This window comes from Fukomys damarensis, unplaced genomic scaffold, assembly GCF_012274545.1.
Source record: "Fukomys damarensis isolate Sample0158 unplaced genomic scaffold, DMR_v1.0_HiC HiC_scaffold_30, whole genome shotgun sequence".
Taxonomy (NCBI): domain Eukaryota; kingdom Metazoa; phylum Chordata; class Mammalia; order Rodentia; family Bathyergidae; genus Fukomys; species Fukomys damarensis.
The window spans coordinates 25,819,791-25,835,601 of NW_022900942.1; the positions used below are offsets into that span (position 1 = coordinate 25,819,791).

The window sequence follows — 15,811 nt, forward strand, 5'->3', positions numbered from 1 at the left end:
AAAAAAAAAAAAAAAAAAAAAAAAGACTGGAGGTTCAGCTAAGTGTTTCCTTCATTCAATTCCCAGTACGAAAAACAAAAATATGTACTGGACCTTTTAAGAAGGTCATGTTTAGCAGAAATGAGTAGTTTTAATTCTTTGTCTTTGTTGTCTTTTTTTTTATGGTCTTTCTTTAGTTTTGTTTCAAAAAGAATGTGAAACCATTATAAAAATATAATAATTCTTAGTTCTTGGCTGCACATGAGAATCAAACCTATTATTTGTGGTTAATTACTAAGATAATAATCCTTTATCTTTTCCATAGAAACTTTACCATTCAATGAATTTAAAATTTATATTCAGCCCTCAGTTGGCCTTCTCATTTTCAACTGCAGTCATCAGTTTAGCTGCTCTGGAGTTTTGGGTCTTGGAGGTAGACAGGATGGGAAAGAGGATAGTGGGCCTGTCCTTAGGTTTTTATTGGACTTTATGTTCGTATTCTGGTGGTCAGGGCCTATCGGTAACTCACTGACACATTCAAAAGACTCTGTTTCACTGAGGGGATTCGCTGAAGTCAAGCATCAAATAGTGAGGTGGCTGCTGGTGCTGCTGATGAGAAGTAACAGCAGCAGGCCCTGAAGCCTGCCTTCTGACAGTGTGACTGAAACTAGAGATCTCCCTTCTCGCACCCAGGAAAGCAGAGCGCCTGGAGACTTGAGAGTTATGGCTCCCTTACAAAACACACCTAGGTATTGGCAGCTGTGGTGGTTTCATCTGTAGGGAAGAAAAATGTAATTGCAAAACCTCAGTTCATAGGAAGCCACAGCCTCCAACCCCCTCATTAGATGCCGACTCTTGTCACGGATAGCATTTCTTAAATAACTGTACTAAATGTTCTTGTTGAAAATACTCAAGAGCTCAATTCACACCCACTTTCAGAAAGCACAAAATATCTTTTATATATATTCTGCATAGTACTTATCCCTGGGCTTCCTTTGACCATTATGATTAATACTCTTTTGTTTTAATCACATTCTCTATTTTTCACAACTTTCATTTGTATTAATTTGCAGTGCATAATGATTACCAGCATTGTGGGGAATTTGTACCTGTACATAATACATTTTAATTCTTTTTAACCTCCCTTGTTTTTCCCTCTGTCCTCCATCCATCTTGATCCCCTTCCCTTTTGCAAAAGATCTACATCCTGGTCCTTATCATTTATCTTTATTTCACTCTTTATATTTATTCTGGGTTTCTTATATAGGAGAAACCCTGTAGTATTTAAGCTTGTGTGACTCATTTATTTCACTTAACATTACTGTCTTGAGGTGCATCCATTTTTTTACCAACAACTCAGATGTGCCCTCCTTCATTGAGGAGTACCACACCATCGTGTGTAAATACCACAGCTTCCTCCTTATCTGTTGATGGATTTGTAGGACCCTTCCAAAATTTAGCTCTTGTGAGTTGTACTGCTATAAACCTGAGTATGCAGGTATCACTGTAACATGATGTCTTTAACTTTTTTTGTATAGTTTTATTTTTTTAGTTCATTAGTTCACTTACATAGTACATAATGCTTACAATCCTTGTTGGAAGTTGGTCAATGTACATAACACAACTCAGTTCCTTTTATTCATTCCTTATCCTTTCTTCCCTTTCTTGATCCTCTTCCTCTTTGAGAATGATCTCCTAGTTCCTATTTTCTATCTTTTATTTTGCTTTTTATTTTTACTCTGGGTTTTCCACATAAGAGAAACCATGTGATATGTAAGTTCGTGTTGTCTGACTTATTTCATTTCACATTATGATTTCAAGGTGCATCCATTTTCCGACAAATGACTTGAGTTTATCTTTATGGCAGACCAGTACTCCACTGTGTGTAAATATCACATTTCCTTTACTGTTCATCTGTTGATAGATAGACCTATGGGTCACTTCCAAGATTTAGCTATTATGAATTGTGCTGCTATAAACCTGGATATGAATATATCACTGTAATATGATGTCTTTAACTCTTTGGGAAAAATACCTAGGAGGGGAATAGCTGGGTCAAATGGAATTTCTTGCTTAAATTTATTGAGGAATCTCCATACTAATTTCCATAGTGTTTTTACTAGTTTGTATTCCCACTAACAGTGAAGAAGAGTTCCTTCTTCCACAGCCTCTCCAGCATTTATTCTTTGATTTCTTATTATATTCTCTCCCCCCCCCCAGTACCAGGAATCAAATTCAGGAACTTGCGCTTGCCAGGTAGGTGTGGTGCCACTGAGCTACATCCCTGACCTTATTATTTGATTTTTTGATGATAGCCATTCTTTCTGGGGATAAGATAGATTCTCGGTGCTGTTTTAATTTGTATGTGTCTAATGGTCAGTGATATTGAGCATTTCTCCATGTATTTATTGGCCATTTGTACTTCTTCTGTGAAGTATCTATTCACTTTATTCCACTAATCTTCTTTTTTCCACTTTCTAGAAAAGCCACAATTGTATCACCTCCAGCTCACCTTTCTTCAACTCATTGTTTAACTTTTTACAACAATTTTCTTTGTAAACCATTGGCTATAAGTCAGTTTACAAAAAAACACAAGCAGGGCTGGGGATTTAGCTCAGTGGTTCTGGTGCCTGCCTCAAAAATGCAAGGACCCAAGTTCAAGCCCCAGTACCAAAAAGAAAAAAAAAACACACACACACAAGCAATCTTTCGTGGAAGCACATGAGTCTCTTGTCATTAGAAATGGGCTAGCCCTTGATTTACAATTAACCAGTCCAGTGAGCTATACAGACTGAGAGCACTTTGGGCCACAGTCTCCAGATTTATAAAATCAGATGTTTAATGAGATGGATTCTGACAATCTGATGTAGTGCAGTGACTAAGAATGAGGTTATTGACATTTGGTAATGCTGGGTTTGAATAATTTAATTATTTATATTATCACAGATGCTAAGCCTTGTTTTCCTCATTTGGAAAATAGAGTAATTTCAATATGATGCCACCTACTTCATAAAACAGTTATAGTGCCTAGTTTGGCACTGGCGTTCACCAAGCTTTCTGGAACAAAGGTTTCCTCTGTTGTTGAATGCTTTGGCCTCTTGTGGTATTAGTAATACCCTACAAAAGACATGGGATAAGCCAGGAGAAGTGGTGTACAACTGCAGTCTCAGCTATGCAGGAGGCTGAGGCAGAAGGATCACAAGATCCGGTGCACTTTAGCAAAACCCTATCTTAAAATAGAAAAGGCTCAATAGTAAGCACTTGCCTAGCATGTGTGAGGTCCTCAACACCACCAACAACAACAACAACAAAAAGATTTTAATACAGAAAGCACACATGACTGTTTTGTTTTGTTTTTTTGGTTTGTTTTCATTTTTGGTTTTTTTGGTACCAGGGATCAAACTCAGGACTTTGCACTTGTGAGGCATGTGGCAGCACCACTGAGCTAAATAATCCCCAACCCTAAAGATACTTTTGTGTTAATATCTCTTTGCCTTTTTTTTTTTTTGGTGCTGGGGGAATCAAACTCAGGATCTTATGCTTGTGAGGCAGGTGCTGTATCACTGAGCTAAATCCCCAACCCAGCGACTGTAAATTTAACAACAACAAAAATTAGTTTTAATATTTTCCTCATTACAAAAATAATACAGGCATTATAAGGATTTTTAGAAAATATTTGTAAGCATTAGTTCTTCTGAGGAAAGATATATGAAAAGTAAAGTATCTCCTCTAAAACATAACAAATTTTGAGACAAAATGACCCCATGGCTTTAAACTTTGGTGTTACAGAACTCAAGCCTTTCAAACTTAACAAACTCGCCATTAAGCAGCAGAATGCAAAGCTGTACAAAATACAGTCACTGTGATTCATCTTCTCACTTCACTGTGGCTCTGCTGTTTTAAGTGCTATTTCTTTCCAAAGAGGGAAATTATGGAACCTATTACCCAGACTGTTTCTTCTCGACCCCTTCCTTGGGCTGGCCCTATTTCCGGTCAGCAAGCAGCAGCTGCTTGTGATATCCAGTTGCCGTTTTTCTCTGCACCTGCCCTTCTCAGCCCAGCAGAGATCATCGGCAGCAAGCATGGCCTCAGAGCTCAAGCTTGGCAGCCTTCCAGGGTCCTACGATTCGGACAGTGACAAGATCCTGTATTGGCACATGACATCGAGTATGGTCTGTAGATGATGTTCATGAAATAGCTCCGAAAGAATGTGAAAAGAACGTGTTTGTGCTAGGGATGGTGGAAAATGCTAAAGAGGAAGATAGAAAACGCCACCGTGTTTTTAATCCTTAAGCTCGTAGCACCCCTTACCTACACTACAACTGTTGCAATAAGCTTTTATGCTTCTAAAAGCCTGTAACAAATATTGCTCTGCCATAAACAAATGAAATTTTTATTTATGTGACATCAAGGTTAGACCTTGAGAACATTAAGCTGAGTGAAATAAGCAGACAGAGAAGGACAAATATTGCATGATTTAATTTCCATTAGACACTTCGAATATGCAAATTCATAGAGACAAAATAGAACAGGGTTAACAAGGATTAGTGGAAGAAGGGTAGTTATTGTCTAAGAGGTACAGCATCTATGTGCAAGGCCCTAGATTCAATCTTTGTCCCATAAAGATAGATAGGTAGATAGATAGATGATAGAGAGAGAGAGAGATAGAATATATAGATCTGGATATAGATAGTGATGATGGCTTCACAACATTATGCATGTTATATATTCATGCACTTAGAAGTGTTTAAAACGATAAAATGTAATTCCAGCTATGCAGTTGGCTGAGGCAGAAGGATCACTAGTCCCAGGCCAGCCAGGGCAAATTAGTGAGACCTTATCTCAAAATAAAAAATAAAAAGGGCTGAGGGTGAGCACTTACCTATCAAGCATAAGCCCTTGAATTTAATCTCCAGCATCAAAAGTCGGATTTAAATATAGAAAACACTTATGACTATAAATTTAACAAGAGCAAAAATAAGGCTTAATTAATATTGTTTCTCATGTTATGCATATTTTGCCTCTATAAAAAAATCAATAAATGTATCGAAGGTAGGAAGTGGAAAGGATCTGCTTCAAGTCTAATTTTAACAATATGCACCACATTCATAGCTATCATCTACAGCCACTTCAAGAATGTGTACACCAATCTTGGGCAGGATAGAAGGGTAAATGATCAGTGGAGGGTTATTCTATTTCTGAAATTCTTTGTTTTTAAACAAAATAAGGCAAAATGTTATCCATTTAATCTAAGTGGGTGCTTATGAGTGCTTTATCATTTTCTCTAGTAAATAAATTTTTCATACCTTCAGTTCTTTCCTCAAATCTTTAACTCCTCCTCCTCTATCCTCGCGTGCTACTGATACCTCCAGAAGTGATCAGAAATCCCTCTCCCTTCCCATCCCATCAGTCTAAGTGTCTGCACCCTTATGTTCTCTCCATACCCACTTCCATGGAGAAACTACCCCAAGTCCACATCTCCTTTGTGCACAAGCTCTCTTGGCTGTCATCTATTCAAGTCTGTCTCTGCAGTAATTCTTCAGTGCCTGTCTTTTCTGCTAGAACATTATCTCTTATTAAGCCAGGGATTTTGCCTATATGGTTCTCTGCTGTGTCCCAAACATGGAGATCATGTAGACTCTCAGTAGATATCTATTAAGTGAAAAAAAAAATGTACTCCACTATATATTTGAAATATTTTGATATTTTAAAAATGAAATGTTTGAACAAAAAGCAGATCTTGAGTGCATGAAATACTTGAAGTATTCTGCCCATTAATACTTGAAATAAAGGATTCTTCCCTGTTTCCATAAATCATTTAAATGTCTCAGAAGTGCCAAGATTTCAACATCCAAGCCACATCTTCTAGAAATCACACACAAAATGCTTTGTCACCTTTATGTTCCCATTATTCTTGTAGAAATTGTTCTGTCTCCCTTTCCATAAAACAGTGCTCTGGGCTTAGGAAGTATACATTCCAAACCCCAATGAACATGAAAATAACTTTGGCTTCAAGAAAATGAAAGAAATCAAAATATAAAAGGTTAAAAGCTGAATGCCCTTTTGTAGACATCAGAAAATGCCATCACAAATTATCTGTGCTATTTGAAATGTTAAATACTTTTTTCTGAATTACATATGCTGTGTTTCTTAAAACAATAAAGGAAATGTGGCTATTTTTGCTTTGGTATCTATACTTTTCCTCATCAAAGCAGAGAGCAAATGTCATTACTGGAGCATTTTTTTTCTTCTGACTTGAGAACACTGAAATAATCTGATATAAAATACTTTGAAAACTGGTCAGTGTTGGGCTTAATCATCATTAACCACAAAAGATGAAGGAGTGTGCATTTCCATGAAGGTCTCATTACGTGGAATTACAGGTACTTTTTCACTTAAAAATTTTCTTCTCTAATAAGTGAACTTCATCTAAGTTTGAGACCTGATATAGTCTTTCATCATACACTTTAAGAGATGTTTAGCCAGAACAGAAGCTAACAAAAACTATGTTATTTTTAGATGTTTTAATTCTACAGTGATTTATTTGATTAAATCAAACAAGTTCGGTATCTTCATTAGTATTTAGAGAAAAATATTTTAAGTGTTTTCTTTCCCTTTGGCACATAGTACTTTGATAGTAAAGGAAATGATTTGTGTGCATTTTAGGGGTGGAGATTAAACTTTAAAATTAAATAATAAGATTTCTCTTCCAGCCAAAATTATGACCTAATTTAGGGGAAAACCAGATGTAGGGGCCAGAGCAGCTCTTTAAGACTCAAGAATTCTAACCATTTCTCTGGGCTTATCCACAAACTAAAGCAGTAATGACTGCACTCACTTCCCTGAGCGTTTCTACATGTAGAGGATCAAATACTGAGCTTACATTCATGTGCTTCCCAGTTTGTTAGATAGTAGATTTAGTGGCCCTCAAGTGTTTCTGTGGTGGCTCAGCCCAACATAAATATTCAAGATTAGTGTCAAAAGTTGAAGTCTGTCATTCTTGGTGCTACCAAATGACTTACGTTCATGAACTCCCTTGATTTTAGTATAAGAATGAGTAATTTTTAAAAATGTCTCTTTTATTTAAACTAGTAAATACTTACAAAGGATATTGGAGCATGGCACTCACTATAGCATAAAATAGATATAAAGAGAAAAGCAATTAATGATTGAAATGATGTTATCCATCAGCAAGTTTTTTTCAAACAACTCCAGTACTTAATCAAGTACTCACTGGTATACACCCAACTCAAATCGATGAATCATGATAAGCCTTTTTTTTTTTTTGAGACAGGGTCTCACTATATAGTTGAGACTGACCTGGAACTCACTATGTAGTCCAGGCTGGTCTCAAACTCACAGCAATCCTCCTGCCTCAGCCTCCCGAGTGCTGGGATGGATTACAGGCATGCGCCACCATGCCCGGCTCCATGATAAGCCTTTTAAAGATTATTTGTTGTTGTCAGCTGCCACTAAAATAGAAAAATATATCGTGTCTTCATTGATAAAGATGAACTCATTTTGACACTGTTCATATGCAAGTACTATAGATTAATAAATTAATATAAACTGTTATATTGAACACCAATATAGACAGATGATTTGTCTATTTCATTATGAAGGCACTAAAAGCTTAGTTCTGGTTCATAAATATACTTTTTTTTTGTACCAGGGACTCAACTCAGGTCCTGTGCTTGCAAGACAGGCTCTGGAACCACTGAGCTAAATTCCAGACCTATCAATATACTTTATATTCACTCTACAGTGACATATTTCCAACAGACTGCTTATTTTTAAAAATTACTAAATTATCTTTTATTAATATGTATGTTATTTTGGTAAAGACCATGACTTACTCTCTTTTTTTCTAATACAATGGTTTTTAAGCCAGGTGTGGTAATGCACACCTGTAATGCCAGCATTGGGGAGGCTGAGAAAGGCAAAACTCCATGAGTTTGAGATCAGACTGGGTTACATAGTGAGTTTAAATCCACCCTGGACTATATAGTAAGGCTGTTTCAAAAAAAGAAAAATAACTAAATAATTAAAGCAATACATACATACATATTTTTTTTTTCTTTTCTTTTCTTTTTTTTTTTTTTGGTTTTTTGAGACAAGGTCTCACTATGTAGTTGAGGCTGACCTGGAACTCACAATGTAGCCCAGGCTGGTTTCCAACTCACAGCGATCCTCCTGACTAAGCCTTCAGTGTGCTGGGATTATAGGCGTGGGCCACCACTCCCGGTTTTAAAAGCAATATTTTTAATGAGAGCCAGAAGTATGCTTATAATGCCATAGTTCAATATAAAAAAAAATCCATAGGAGATGGAGAGGAAGGTTACAAAATAATGAGGTTACGAAAGGTTACAAAATAACAGTATGTACCGGAAGGAAAGTTGTCCCAGCATCTCAGAGCCAGACTACTGTCGCCTCTCCTGTCTGGCTCATCGCTGGCGTGCATCTTGCCACGCCTGAAGCTGCCTCTCTCCCACCATCAGCTTCCTCAGAAGTCCCCACCGTCATCCCTTCCACAGTCCTTGTAGCCACCTCAATCATAGCCTCTTGTGCCATAACAACAATCATCTCCATAGTTACCGCCCACCTGGGAACCTCCTGGACACCCTCCTGGGTGATCTGGTTTAGGGGTCTCACACAGATTGCATTTATTTCTCCAAGAGAAGTTTATGTTCTCACATAAAGACACTTCTTCCAATCCCCAGCTTGCTGCTGTCCCTCGCATCCAACACCTCCCCTAGGGGAATCCTCCAGGGCCACCACCACTGCCACCACCTCCATATTCTTCACAGCCCATGGGTCCTCCTCACCCTCAGCCTCTTCAACTGTTGCCACCAACCCAATTGAAGCCTGCTTGGTGGGTAGCAAGTGAGACCTTGATAAGATTCCCGAATAATTCTTTACCATCAAACCAGCCAATAACTGTTTTAGCAGAAGGCAGGTCATCAGATGAGACTATTGTCTCACCAGCTCATCAGGCTCTCTGTGTACAAATTAATCAGAGGCCATCTAATTTTCTTAGTTGTTGTGATAATGCTGATCTGCTTGAAGTGATCAGTTGCAGACTCAATTCTAACACTCATACCCGGGGCTTGGACAAAGATGATGTTGTTTTCTGAATTATTTTACTCAGAACATTACATGATCATTGGTCTCAAGAGCTACCAAATTTACTGAAGCCACCATAATCATTTCTGTTCATGCCACTTTTTTTTTGAGACAGGGTCTCACTGTGTAGTTGAGGCTGAACTGGAATTGGAACTCGCTATGTAGCCCAGGTTGGTCTCTAACTCACAGCGATCCTCCTACCTCAGCCTCCTGAGGGCCAGGATTACAGGCATGTGCTACCACGCCCAGCTGTTCATGACACCTTTGCCTCCACAGCAACCTCCATGAACTCTGCCACAGCTCACATGGTCCTGTTGGCCTCCCTCATAACTGCCACTACCACCAGCACTCTGGTCCTGATTGTCATAACCACCACGACTACATTCAGGAAGGAATGATCTTAGCCATGATTGCCTCCCCCACCTCCACTGCTACTGTTGTACTGATTCTGCTGTCTGTATCCATAGAGGAGACTAGAGGACCTTTGCTGTTGTCAGTAGTTCTGTTGCTGCCTACTACGCCCAGTCTGCTGATCATAGCCCCTCTCAGGGGCTGCCCATAACTGATGCTTTGAGAACTGCTACCATAACTTCCTGAGGTGCTGCTAGGAGCTGGCAACTGGCCACAGCCAGAATAGGAGGACTGCTGTCAGTAAGATGATTGAGAACTCTAGCTACTGCCATAGCCACCAGTGGAACTATATCCCTGGAGAACTCACTGAGTATCATAGCTTGTGTTCTGAGTCTCTCCATAAGAAATAAGTCACACATTGTAGATACCGAATAGATTCTCTGGTGTGAAAAACTATAGTAGTACAAAAGATCCAAATGATATAATTGACAATGTGAAATAGGAAGAAAGGGGCTAAAGGTGTAGGGGAAATGGGAAGGGTAGAAGAAAGGTAATAAGGGAAAAGAAAAAAATAACATGAGAAAATGAAAAAATGGAAATAAAGTATTTGTAATAGGGAAGGGTGGAGGGGGTGAAGGGAGGGCAGGGACAAGGGGAAAAATGAGAACCAAGACCTGTCATGTTAATGTGCAAGATGCCAATGATGAATGTAACTGTACTGTATACCTACAATGTACCAATAAACTCAATGAGAGGAAAAAAAAAAAAGAACCATAGCTGTTCTGGCATATCATGAAGTGTCTGCTAACTGGCCATAACCACTGTCACTTTCCTGTCCCTAAATCTGATAGCTCTGCGGAGAGTAGCCCTGCCCAGGCTGGGTGGAGAAGACCCCATAGGTTTGGATTGCTTGTTAGATGTAGTCTTTGACTCCTATAAGCAAACCCAGAGCACCAATGCCCCAAGGACATATTCATTTCTATACGTCTAAAACTGAACAGAGTCTTGGGGATACATTTTACAATAAGAAACATTCAGTGAGTGAAAAATGCAGGCACACATTGACACTGGTGGATAATATTTAGAAATCTATCCCTCTTTTTAGTTATGCAAGTTTTTTACATACACAGACTAAGGACCAATTTGATTTGGAAATAGTAGTAATGTACTTATTTTAAAATTGATTTGTTCTTTGTCCCCTTACTTTTGCTGAAGGTCCTTGGTAGATCTGGATTTTCTTACCTTTTTCCTTTTCCTCACAAGCCTTCCTCAAGAGTTGTTCTCTACATTGGCTCATCCACAGAGATGTCCTGAAAGTTTCCTACCAAAAGTTGTCATGCATTAAGGGAAAGATGAGCCCAGTCCTCTGCTACACAAAAACATCTTCCACCAGGGAAATGACTGATCGTGGAAATGATCTAAAACCTGAAGAAAAATGAGCAGGCAGCTTTTTACATTGCAAGAATGCACAATTCCACTTTCTATGCAGTCAGAAGAAGAAAAAAAAAAAGCAAGCTCTGATGTCCAAAACCATTGCTTACTGGAAACATTTTTCAGAGTAATCTTTAACAAACCCAGAAGCTCATGTTGTGTTACTTACTGAATTAAAATAAAATTCTTAAAACATCTTCAAATCTCCTTAGAAGCAGGTGCCTGCATGATTTTCCACGTATTACTAAACAAGGAAAAATTTTTTTCTATTAAAATTATTGGTACATTTAAAGCAAACAATACAGTTACATTTATCATTGGGATCTTGTACCTTTACATGATATATTCTAGTTCTTGTTTTTCCCCATACTTCTGCCCTCCCTTCACCCCCTTCAACCTCCCCTATTTACAGATTTTGTTTCAATTTTTTCACATTTTTTTCTTTTCCCTTATTTCTTCTCCCTGCTGATTCCCACTTCCCCTTTAGCCATTTTCTTCCTATTTTACACTCCCAATTATACCATTTGAACCTTATTTACACTTTTTGTTTTTCACACCAGAGAAACTGTTTAGTATTTACTCATGTGTCCTATTTATTTCACTTGAGTATAGCCTCTATGTGCATCCATTTATTTATAAATGTTTCTAGTTTCTTCTTCTTTATGGCTGAGTTGTATTCCATTTTATAGAAAAACCACATCTTCTTTATCCAGTATCCAGTTGGTGGGCATTTGGGCTGTTTTCAAGTTTTAGCTATAACAAACTGTGCTGCTATAAACATACATGCACATACATCACTGTGGTTTGATTCTTTTAATTCTTTTGGAAAGATACCCAGCAGAGGGATGGCTGGGTAGAATGGAACCTCTAGTCCCAGCTCTTTGAGGTATCCCCATATTGATCTCCACAGTGGTTGCAACAGTCTGCACTCCCACCAACAATGAAGAAGGGTTCCTTTCTCCTCAGGGCCCTGCCAGCATTTCTTCTTGGTTGATTTCTTGATAGCAGCCATTCTTACTGAGGAGAGGTGGAATCTCAGTGTTGTTTTCATTTGCATCTCTTGAATGACCAGTGATGTTCAACATTTTTTAAGATTTTTATTTGCTGCTTTTACTAAACAAGGAATAATTTAGAGATGATTGTCCTGCAAACATTTTTTTCTTTTTGTTTTGGTACAAGAAGTCAAACTTGGCCTCCCACTTACCAGTCAATCAGGTGCTGCACCACTGAGCTACATCCCCGGTCCATGTCCTGGAAACATTTTTATTAAAAGAATCAATGAGCATGGAAATTTTGACTTGGAAAACCATCAGGTTTTTATTCACTCCTGCTTTGAAAGAACATAAGGAATAAGGGGAAGAGAGTTTCTGATTTGAAACATGGGTCCTAGCCTCAGTGAACTTCACCAATCCCATGGTTTGAATTCTGAAAGCAGATTCTGTAGTCAAAGATCACAACTTTCCTCTATTTCTGAAATTCTACCCCGTTATTTTTTAAACCAATGTAATCTCACAAATTCCTCGAGATTACATTTCAGACAATTCCAGAGTTCCTTCCTTGCACTTTGCTCCTCTGCTGAGAGATCGGTCTGTGAAGACATATCTTAGTCATGACCTTGGGATCTGGAGATGCCCTTCACCACAGCTATTTTTAATGGCTTTCCCGAAAATGTTGTGCATGTGGAGATACAGGTTGGACCTCAGTTTCAATGAAGGAAAAACAACCATCTTGAACATTTGTAAGAAGAGTATTTTAAATCAATGTCCTGGGGAAAGGTACAAAATGTTCTGTTACCTGAGTTCTTTCCACGTGTGGTTCAATACACTGCTTATGGTTTCAAAAAAAAATGATAAATTCATTAGAATAAGTCACACATATGTAAATATCAAATAGTTTCTCTGGTGTGAAAAACTAAAAGTGTAAATATGATCCAAATGGTATAATTGACAATGTGAAATAGGAAGAAAAGAGCTAAAGGTGTGGGGGAAGTGGGAAGAGGGAGGGGAAAGGAAATAAGGGAAAAGAAAAAATATGAGAAAATGAAAAAATGGAAATAAAGTTTTTGTAAATAGGAAAGGGGGTGAAGGGAGGGCAGGGGTATGGGGAAAAAAGGAGAACCAAGACCTGTCATGTAAAGGTACAAGATTCCAATGATGAATAACTGTACTATCTACCTAAAATGTACCAATAAACTGGATGAGAAAAAAATAAATAAATAAAAAGAAAAGAAAAAAGAAAGATGTTTTCTAATACAAATAAGATACAACATTAAACATAAGGGGCTGGGGGGCCAGGGATTGAGCTCAGTGGTTCTGCCACCTTCCTTGTAAGCGCAAGGTCCCGAGTTCAATCCCTAGAACCAATAAATAAATAAATAAATAGAAAGCTCTTTAGAATTCTGGGTAATTCAATCTAAGAATCGCTAATCGTAAATTCTAAATGTAATTAGTTGATGTCTTATATTACTTTTGTTTTTTAACTGCACATAGAACCCAATGCCCTGAACACATTAGGCAAATGCTTTACCTCTGAACTACACTGCCAGCCAGATACTTTATTTTACCTAAAGTTACAAGTGCTGGATTGGAGGTCCACAAATGGAGGTTCACATATTCATCCCTCAGTGAACTCTGCAGAAGCATAAGAGGCAGACAGTTTTGTGAGAATAAAATTTCCTAAAACAGTGATGGCGAACCTTTCCAAGACCAATGGCTAACCTGCAACCCAAACCTCTCTTGTTTATCAAAAAGTACCAACACTGCAATTAAACCTGAATACTGAGGTTTTAGTTTTAAGAAAAACAGCTCATACACTAATATATTTTGTCTTAAAAGAAAACACAGTAATACACATGTGGATTTGCCACTGCTATCTTAAATCATCTGCTGAGAGCTGCTCTTCCATTCACATCATTCTGCATGTTCACACCCCGCCTCAGGGTGAAGTCCCAACACCTGATCCAGTGATCTTTGTATTCTATCAAACTGATTCTCAAAGGTAGATGAAACCCTCTATAGGAATGCTTGCAACACTTCTTCATTTCTATGTAGCTTCTTTGGGGTTTGTGTCTTCATTCCTATAAGAAAAACCAGCCCATTCTCCAAAAAAGGGCAGAATGTGAAGTACTAAATGTAGTAACACCAATATACTAATTCATTATTGTAAAAGTTCAAGGGCCGGGGATTTGGCTTAGTGGTTCTGCCATCTGCCTCACAAGCGCAAGGACCCTAGTTCGATCCCTGGTACCAAAAACAAAAATAAAAATAAAAATTCAGGCTGGGGATTTAGCTCAGTGGTGCTGACTCCTGCCTCATAAGCACAAGGTCTCAAGTTCAATCCCTGGTACAAAAAAAAAAAAAAAAAAAAAAAATTTTTAAAAAAAAAAAAAAAAAATCAGGCCATAGGCAAGAATTCTAATTTATCATTAAAATAAAAATGCAAGCTTTTTTCTTTTTTTTTTGCTGTACCATGAATTGAACTCAGGGCCTTGCTCTTGCAAGGCAGGTAGCAGTACCACTGAGCTAAATTCCCAGACCTTGTTATATTTCTCAAAAGTAAAAAGTTTCCGTGTTTCAATTCCCCTCTAAATTTTGTATCGCAGTGACATATTGCAGCTCAATGAGATCCTGAAACGACAAGAAAGCAGGGGATGAATTTTGAGTAAGTTAAGTTTCAGGGGAAGTTATAAAAAGGGGAAACAGCTGGTAGGCAAGGGTTTCCTTCATGTGTCTCTGTCTGCCCTCACTGTGCTGACAAATTGGGAGTTGCATGAGTGTTGCTGGGTCCTACCAGTGATATTTTAAGGGAACTTTTTTTTAAAAAATCACAACTGTAAAAAAAAAAAAGGCTAATATAATATGAAGAGGTATCAAAATCTGAGAACCTTAAATCTTAAAACCACGAATACCACCTCCCAGGCCTAACAAAAATAGTTTGTTTTCTATCAGTGAGAGGTGGCAAGCCTGTGCCATGAGTGCCTCAGTCGACTGTTACTGAAAGCTCTACAAAGGTTCACCATAACTGATACAAGTTAAGAAAGAAAAAGTCTCCAACAGAAGGGACTGGAAGCTTTGTGGAGAAAAGACGAAGGCTAATCCATTGAAATGTTGCATGGGCATCTATAACCCAGAGGGTTATAGTCTGCTGTTTCTTCTGCTTCTTCTTGATGCCTTTATTTTGATTACACACTCTCTTCTCCCTCAGAGTCTAAAGAATTGGTGACATCTGACTTTCAAGACCATCACTAGCATGTTCCCCAAGGTTCTGAAGATACCATTCCAGTTGTAGCCTCCTTTCTTTTTCTCCTCTGAAATGACAATATATAATAGCTGCCAGTTGGAGCTGCCATTAACAAAATTTATACAGGAGATCCGGAATGCCTCAAATTCTAAAATCCTGGCTTTTAAATCTATGTATATGCATATACATATACATATATTAATATGGAATTTAATACCATGAAAGCTGCATGCATTTCCTAGGATGTGATGAGCACATGCATTCACAAAGTTTCAGATCATCTAACTCTACAGCATCTTTTACATAATCTCCTTACCCCAATGGCTCTCTCAAATCTCATGGTCACCTGGACCAACAAGTATCAACTCAGTGCTTATAAGATCAAGCCATGAGACAAAAAAAAAAAAAATCAAAATACTAGCTTAAACATTAGACTAAACTTCACTGTGCTTCAGGATAAATGTCACCAAAGGATAAATACCTATGCTTTTGTGGATATGTAGGTCAATGGCCAGACTAAGCGAATGGTTTGCAGTTTCCATGGTGGCTGCAAAGCATCATGAGTCAAGGGCCTTGCATTGCCATTCTGCCTTATTTCCCTATGTTGATATCAAGGGGACCCTTTTCAGAAAGAGTATTTGTCTGCCACTTCCAGACATATATTTATGAATAAAGATTTTTTTTTTTT

The 15,811-nt window shown here is 38.1% G+C and overlaps 1 pseudogene; it reads right to left on the reverse strand.

The window, feature by feature from the left end:
* Window positions 1-8,515: 8,515 nt before the first annotated feature.
* LOC117283740 lies at window positions 8,516-10,750 on the reverse strand (annotated as a pseudogene).
* Between the last annotated feature and the right edge of the window lie 5,061 nt (window positions 10,751-15,811).